Consider the following 8287-nt stretch of genomic DNA (forward strand, 5'->3'; position numbering starts at 1 on the left):
CAGACACTATTGCATATGCCAGCAAGATTTTGGTGACAGGACCCTGATATAGCTGTCTCTCATGAGGCTATGACAGTGCCTGGCAAACACTGAAGTAGATACTCACAATCAGCTATTGGGTGGAACACAGGGCCCCTAATGGAGGAGCTAGAGAAAGTACNCAAGGAGCTGAAGGGCTCTGCAACCCTATAGGTGGAATTACAATACAAACTACCAGTAACCCCAGAGCTCTAGCCTTGTCTCTAGCTGCATATGTAGCAGAAAATGACCTAGTCTGCCATCATTTGGAAGAAAGGTCCCATGGTCTTGTAAACTTTATATGCCCCAGTACAGGGGAAGGCCAGGGACAAGAAGTGGGAGTGGGTGGGTAGGGGAGCAGGGTGGAGGAGGGTATAGGGAACTTTCAGGATAGCATTTGAAATGTAAGTGAAGAAAATACCTAATAAAAAATTGGAAAAAAAATTTTTAAAACGCATTTTATGGACAACCATGAGAAAAAAATAGAGTTTGCTTGGGTTCAATTGTAAATATGAAGCACCTATAAACAGTAGTATTTGTGGAAAGGTTTGAGCTAAATAAATAGTTATAATCACCTTTTTGAGTTCTAAATAGAACTGATGAATCTCTAAATTGCTTGTGGTTTATAGAGATTATAGTGGTCTCCTGTAATTCCTTGAGGAATTTTTGTGCTTCCTCTTTAAGGGCTTCTACTTGTTTAGCATTGTTCTCCTGTATTTCCTTGAGTGAGTTATTAATATCCTTCTTCAAATCTTCTACCACCATAATGAGATATGACTTGAAATCCACATCTTGCTTTTTGGGTGTGTTGGGGTATCCAGGACTTGCTGTGGTGGGCATACTGGGTACTGATGGTAGCCAGTGTTCTTGGTTTCTGTTAGTAAGATTCTTACATTTGTCTTTTGCCATCTGGAAATCTCTGGTGTTAATATTCAAGCTGTCTCTGGCTGGAGTTTGATCCTCCTGTGATTCTGTTAGCCCCTGTCAACACTCCTGGGAATCCACCTCTCCCCTGTGTCCCAGTGGTAGGAGCACTCTCTGCAGGCAAACTCTCCTCTTGCAAGGCAGGTGTCCAAGAGTCTGGAGCTCTGATCCTCCTTCTGAGTCCTGGGGTCAGAGCCCTCCCTTTAGGTCAGCAAGAACTTGCTGAAAGGACACTGATATAGCTATCTCTTGTGAGGCTACGCCAGTGCCTGGCAAATATAGAAGAGGATGCCCACAGTTATCTATAGGATAGAACACAGAGACTCCAATGGAAGAGCTAGAGAAATTACCCAAGGAACTGAAGGGGTCTGCAACTCTATAGGTGGAACAACAATATGAACTAACCAGTACCCCCAGAGCTCGTGTCTCTAGCTGCATATATACCAGAAGATGGCCTAGTCAGCCATCATTGGGAAGAGAGGCCCCTTGGTCTTGCAAACTTTATATGCCCCATACAGGGGAATGCCAGGGCCAAGAAGTAGGAGTGAGTGAGCAGGGGAGCAGGGTGAGGGGGAGGGTATAGGGGACATTCGGGATAGCATTTGAAATGTAAATGAAGAAAATATCTAATAAAATAATTTAAAAAGAGATTACATTAATTTGAGGTTTACTTGCAAGTAACCTTTTAAACTGACTGTCATAGTCTATATCAGTTGTTAAATTCATGTAAGAGGAAAGACAGGGTCACAAATGAATAATTACCTCCATAGCATTGGTCTGTGGGGCATTTCCTTCATTTCTAGTTGATTTAGGAGTACCTAGTCCATTGTGGGCTGGTTATAGTGTTTTATCATAACCTTAGAAAGCAAACTGAATTGAAATTGGAATAAAGAATGGGGTTGCTGTGGTGAATTTGACTATATGGCTTTTAAGCCTGGTATTGTATTGGAAGTTGGTGGATGATTTTGGAGCTGTGTGTTGGGAAACCATTATGTAGTCAGTGCTTAGTGAATTGTTCTGTGCAACATTGGAAGATAGGAATGTTGAAAAATGCAAATGATGGAGGCCTGGCTTTTGAAGTTTCAGAGGGAGACAAAAACTCTATATAACACAGAATGTTTCTGTGATATATCCAGAATAAGAATCTCTGGAAGTGAAACTTCTGCTTTACTGGAACTTTAGAAGTCCAGTTACCTGTGGGTGAAGGATGAGGTGTGATTAAGAAGCTAGTATCATTAGATGAAAATTTCTGAGAAGTATTTCTTCAGAGTCAGAAGAGAAGATACACTCCAGAAAGGAATAAGTTTGCACCTCAGGTTCACAGTTAAACTTGGAAATATGTAATATAATTTCCTACATGGTAATAGTTTTGAAAGTATGATGAGGTCATGGAGGGAAACTGGTGCTTGACTCTGAGAAAATTGGGACACTGGTGAAGATACAGCCTCAGCTGCAATGGGGACCTCAGGATTAAAGGGGTCAGGGAGAATAGCTACAGTTTGTCACAATACATTAGGGTTGTAGTGCCTGAATGCAGTGTCAGGATGCAGTGGGTGAAGGTACAGATTTAGTTGCAGTGGAGATTCCAAGATACTGAAGATGCTAATGCCATGTGTTCTGTGTAGATTTATGTCAACTTGACACAAGATAGATTCATCAGAGAGAGGGAGCTTCAACTGAGGAAATTTCTCCAAAAGATTGACTTATAGGCAAGTGTGTAGGGAATTGTCTTAATAAGTCATTGACAGGTGAGGGCCCAGCCTATTGTGGATGTTGCCATCTCTAGTCCAGTGTTCCTGGGTTACATAAGAAAGCAGACTGAGCTATCCTTGGAGAGCAAACCAATAAGTGCCACACAATCATGGCCTCTGCATCAACTCTTGTCTCCAGATTCCAGCCCTGCTTGAGTTTCTGCCCTGACATCCTTCAGTGTTGGATTATGATGTACAATTGCTAGTCAAATAAAGTCTTTTCTCCTTTAGTTTTCTTTTGTCCATGGTGTGTCATCATGACAGTAATAACTACTACTACACTGTTAAACAACCACAAAGGGAAGCTCCAGATGTCAAGTGAAGCTGGCCTGACTCTAGAAGACAAGTTATGTGTGCTATGGGTGGAAAAAACTGAGAAATGAAACTGCCAAAGCCCTTGGGAGCTCAGAAGATCATTAGAGATCCAGAGATTGGACAATGAACTACTTACTGTTAGATATACTTGTTGCTCATTTGATGTTAGTTGTACCCTAGGCCTTTTCTCTTTGAGCAAGAAAGGACATAATTTGTTCTAAATTTTACAGGATGCCATAGTTAAGAAGCTTTGCACTTTAAAGGAGACATTAACCTTTAAAAGTGTTGAGAATTTAAATACTATGGGATATTTAATATAAGATATTTGAGATAAACTACAAAGTAAAGGTTACAATCTAAAGTCATTTGAACATCTAATTGGACAAGTGATGGAATTTCAAAGTTAGTGTCAGCTGTTAACTTGACATACCTTAGAAAAACAATCACAATTGAGGAATTATCTCTATAACATTGGTCTGTGAGAATATCTGGGGTATTTCATTAATTTATAATATATGTAGGATGTCCTAGCCTACTGGGTTAGGTGAGGCTGGGATATATAAGAAAGGTAACTGAGAAAGCCAGGGGATCAAGAGAGTGTTATTTTCTTCAGTTTCTTCTCTCCTAAACTAATCTTGGTCAAGGTGTTTTTCACAGCAGTAGAAATCAAACTAAAAACAAGGACAGGCCCAAAAGAAATGTAGAAAAAGACTTGAGAATAATAATATGATATGAAAACTCAACTACTAAACTAGTCTATAACGGCATATTTAAACATAATATCCCATATTTAAAAGTAAAGCCATCAAAACTGTTCATTGGGTAAAAAATCTTGCTGCTAATCCTGACAACATGAATTTCATGCCTAAGGCCCACAAGGTATAAAGAGAAAATCAATTCTTCTTCTCTCCCTTCCTTCCTTCCTTCCTTCCTTCCTTCCTTCCTTCCTTCCTTCCTTCCTTCCTTCCTTCCTCCCTCCCTCCCTTCCTTCCTTCTATCCTTCCTTCCTTTCTTTTTCTTTCTCTCTTTCTCTTTCTCTTTCTTTCTCTTTCTCTTTCTCTTTCTCTTTCTCTNTCCTTCCTTCCTTCCTTCCTTCCTTCCTTCATTTTCTTTTCTTCTTTTTTATTTTTTTCCTCTTTCTTGTTTGCTTGCTTATTCACTTTATACCACACTCACTGAGCCCAACCTTGTAACCCTTCCCACAATCCTCCCCCATCCACCATTATCTTCTCCTCTGAGTAGGTGCCCTCACTCCTGGGTATCCCATTACCCTAACACATCAAGTCTCTGTAAGGCATCTTCCACTGAGGTCAGACAAGGCAGTCCAGCTAGGAGAACATATCCCATGGACAGACAACAGTTTTTGGTAAAACCCCTGCTTCAGTTGTTCAGGAACCACATGAGATCAAGTTGCATATCTGCTACATATGTTCAGGGATGCCTAGGTCAAACCATGTATATATTCTTTGGTTGGTGGTTCAGTTTCTGAAAGCCTCAAGGGTCCAGGTTAGTTGACTCTGTTGATCTTTCTGTGGAGTTCCTGTCCTCTTCAGGGTACACACTCCATCCACCTATTCTTCCATAGGAGTCCCCAAGCTCTATGCACTGTTTGGATGTGGGTGTATGCATTTGTCTGAGTTTGCTTGTGGGTGGGGCTTTTCAGAGGACAGCCATGCGAGACTTCTGTCTGAAAGCATAACAGAGTCTCCTTAATAGTGCCAGGGATGGGTGCTCACTCATAGGTTGGGTCTCAAGTGGGAACTGTTACTGGTTGACTATTCCCTCAGTCTCTGCTCCTATCCCTTTCCCTACATTTATTGTAGACAGGATAAATTTAGAGTCAAAGTTTTGTGGGTGGGTTGGTTAACCTATCACTGTACTGAGTTTCCTGCCTGGCTACTGGAGGTGGCCATTTCAGTTTCCAAACCCTCAATGGTGTGAATCACAACTAAGATCATGCCCATTGACACTTGTATGTCTCCCTTATCCCATGCCTGTGTTGCATCCAGGAGATGTCCTCTCCTATACACCACTGTCATTTGGAGATTTTCATTCATTCTCATGGCCATCTAGCCCTCCTCACACACTCCTTAACCTACTGTTCTCTTACCCCTCTCCTCTCCCACCAAATTCCCCCCCTCCATCTGCCTCTTATGATTATTCTATCCCCCCTTCTAAGTGAAATTCAAGCAATCCTCACTTGTATCTTTCATTCTTGTTTAGCTTCTTTGGGTCTGTGGAGTTTGGCATGGCTATCCTGAACTTTATGGCTGATGCCCACTTATTAGTGATTGCATACAATGCATGTCATTTTGGGACTGGGTTACTTCACTCAGGATGATATTCTCAAGTTCTATCATTTTCCTGAAAAATTCATGATGTCTTTTTATTTCATGGTGTAGATGTACCACCTTTTATTTATCCATTCTTCAGTTGAGGGACATCTGGGTTGTTTTCAGTTTCTGGCTATTATGAATAAAGCTGATATGAACATAGTGGAAGAAGTGTTTTTATGAAATGTTGGAGCGTCTTGTCAGTATATGTCCAGGATTTGTATAGCTGTGTCCTAAGGGAGAAATATTGCCAATTTTCTGAGGAACTGCCAAATTAATTTCCAAATTAGTTTGACAAGTGTGCACTCCCTCCAGAAATGGAGGGGTGTTTGTTCCCCTTGCTCTACATCCTTTTCATTGTGATATATCTTTTTCTTTTTAATCTTAGCTATTCTGATGGGTGTAAGATGGAACCTCAGAGTTTTTTTTGATTTGCATTTCCCTGATGACTAAGGACTTGGAACATTTCAAGTGCTTCTCTGATATTTGAGATTCCTTTGTTGAGAATTCTCTACAACACTCTACCCAATTTTTTAATTGGGTCATTTAGGTTATTGTTGTCTAACTTCATGAGTTCTTTATAAATTTTGCATATTATCCTTCTCTGTCCAATGTAGGGTTAGTGAACATCCTTTCTCAATCTGTAAGTTGCCATTCTGACCTGTTGCCAGGGTCCTTTGTCTTACAGCTTCGCAGTTTCATGAGGTTCCATTTATCAATTGTTGATCTTAGAGCCTGAACCATTGAAGTTCTGTTTAGGAAGTTGTCTCCTGTACCAATGTGTTCAAGTATATTTCCTGCTTTCTTTCTATGAGATTTAGTGTATCAGTTTTTATGTTGAGGTCCTTCATCCACTTGGAGTTGAGTTTTGTGCAAGGTGATAAACATGAATCTTATTTACATTCTTCTATATGGAGACATTCAGTTACACCAGAACCATTTATTGAAAATGTTTCTTTTTTCCCATTGTATGTTTTGGCTTCTTTATCAAAAATCAAGTGTCCGTAGGTGCATGGGTTTATTTCTTGACCTTCGATTCAATTCCACTGATTAGCTTATATATTTCTGAACAAATACCATATAGTTTGTATCGTTATTGCTCTGTAGTAGAGCTTGTGGTGAGGGATTGTGATTTTTTTTCTGAAGTTCTTTTATTTTTCAGGATTGTTTTCACTATTTTGAATGTTTTGCTTTTCAATATGAAGTTGAAGTTGTCCTTTAAGGTCTATAAAAGTAGAAGCAGGGTAAGGGGGGATGGGATAGGGGGTTTGCAGAGAGGAAACTAGAAAGGGGGATAACATTTGAAATGTAAATAAATAAAATATCTAATAAAACAAAAAATTGTGTTAGAATTTTGAAGGGGATTGCATTGGATCTGTAGATTGATTTTGGTAAGATTGCCATTTTTACTGTTAATATTACCTATCCATGAGCATGGGAGATCTTTCCATCTTCTGAGTTCTTCTTTGATTTCAATAAAGTCAATTCTTACAAGTTGTCCCCTGACTTTTACACATTACCATGAAATATACATGCAAGTACATGCACCTTCCATACACATATAAGCATACACAAATAAACAAGTACAATAAAACTTAATAAGAGAACTAATGGAACTATTGTCTTAAAAACATAAGACATGTTCATATTTACATGTTCATATTTCAAAATTTACAAAATATATTCAATGAATCCAAGGTGGGAAAATTAGTCATCAAAACACAAATACTATGAAGGAATAAAGATTCAAATGGGACAAATATATGTATCTAAGACATATATAGTCTGAAAAGAAAATGAGGTTTAATGTATAATTTATTATCAAGAAAATCTGCTTAAAATGATATCAGTTTTCCCCCCACAGGTATTAATAATTTAAAAAATATAGAATGAATAAAATTGTATTAGAAGGGATCTTGAAATTAGACTTCAGGTTGAGATAATATGAGAGCCGTGGAAAAACTGAAACTTTATTTCAACTGATGAATAATAATAATAATAATAATAAACAACACTTTAGTATATATCCGCACCACATTTCTCTCTTAAACAATGGCTACTGCGCTAATAAACTCATAGATGCTATGGTTACCTTCACAATATATACACAAGACTAAGTCAATAAAAACTCTGGAACATAAGAGAAAGGTGATTCTGAAGTCCCACCCCTTACCTGAGAAATGAAATGATTGTCACCCAGGAAGCAAAAGAATCTTCTCCTCTAGTGAAACTGAATACGTTCTGTAAGGTATACAACAATATTAAGCAGACAATGTGGCAGCCTTCATAATGGGATTATTTTTCTCCATCTCCACATCAGATAGAGAACTAATATCTAAAATGAATAGAGAACTCCAGGAACTAGATATAAAAAAAATCAAATAATCCAATTTTAAGATGGGGGTACTAACAGAAAATTCTCAATAGAGAAAACACAAATGGCTGATAAACACTTAAAACTTTTCAACATCCTCAGTTGAAAATTCTTTGTTTAGCACTGTACTCCATTTTTTAATAGATATATTTGGTTCTTAGGAGTCTAACTTCTTAAGTTCTATGTATATATAGGCTACTAGCCCTCTATCTGATGTAGGATTAGTAAAGATGTTTTCCCAATCTGTTAGTTGCCATTTTGTCCTATTGACAGTGTCCTTTGCCTTATGTAAGCTTTGCAATTTTATAAGGTCCCATTTGTCAATTCTTTATCTTACAGCACAAGACATTGCTGTTCTGTTAAGGAAATTTTTGACCTTTGCCCATCTCTTCAAGGTTCTTCCCCACTTTTTGCTCTAAAAGTTTCTGTGTCTCTGGTTTTATGTGGAGTTCCTTGATCCCCTTAGACTTGAGCTTTGTACAAGGAGATAAGTATGGATCAATCCTCATTCTTCTACATGATAACCACTAACCACAAGTTGAGCCAGCACCATTTGTTGAAAATTCTGTCTT

Source organism: Mus pahari, chromosome X, assembly GCF_900095145.1.
Source record: "Mus pahari chromosome X, PAHARI_EIJ_v1.1, whole genome shotgun sequence".
Classification (NCBI taxonomy): domain Eukaryota; kingdom Metazoa; phylum Chordata; class Mammalia; order Rodentia; family Muridae; genus Mus; species Mus pahari.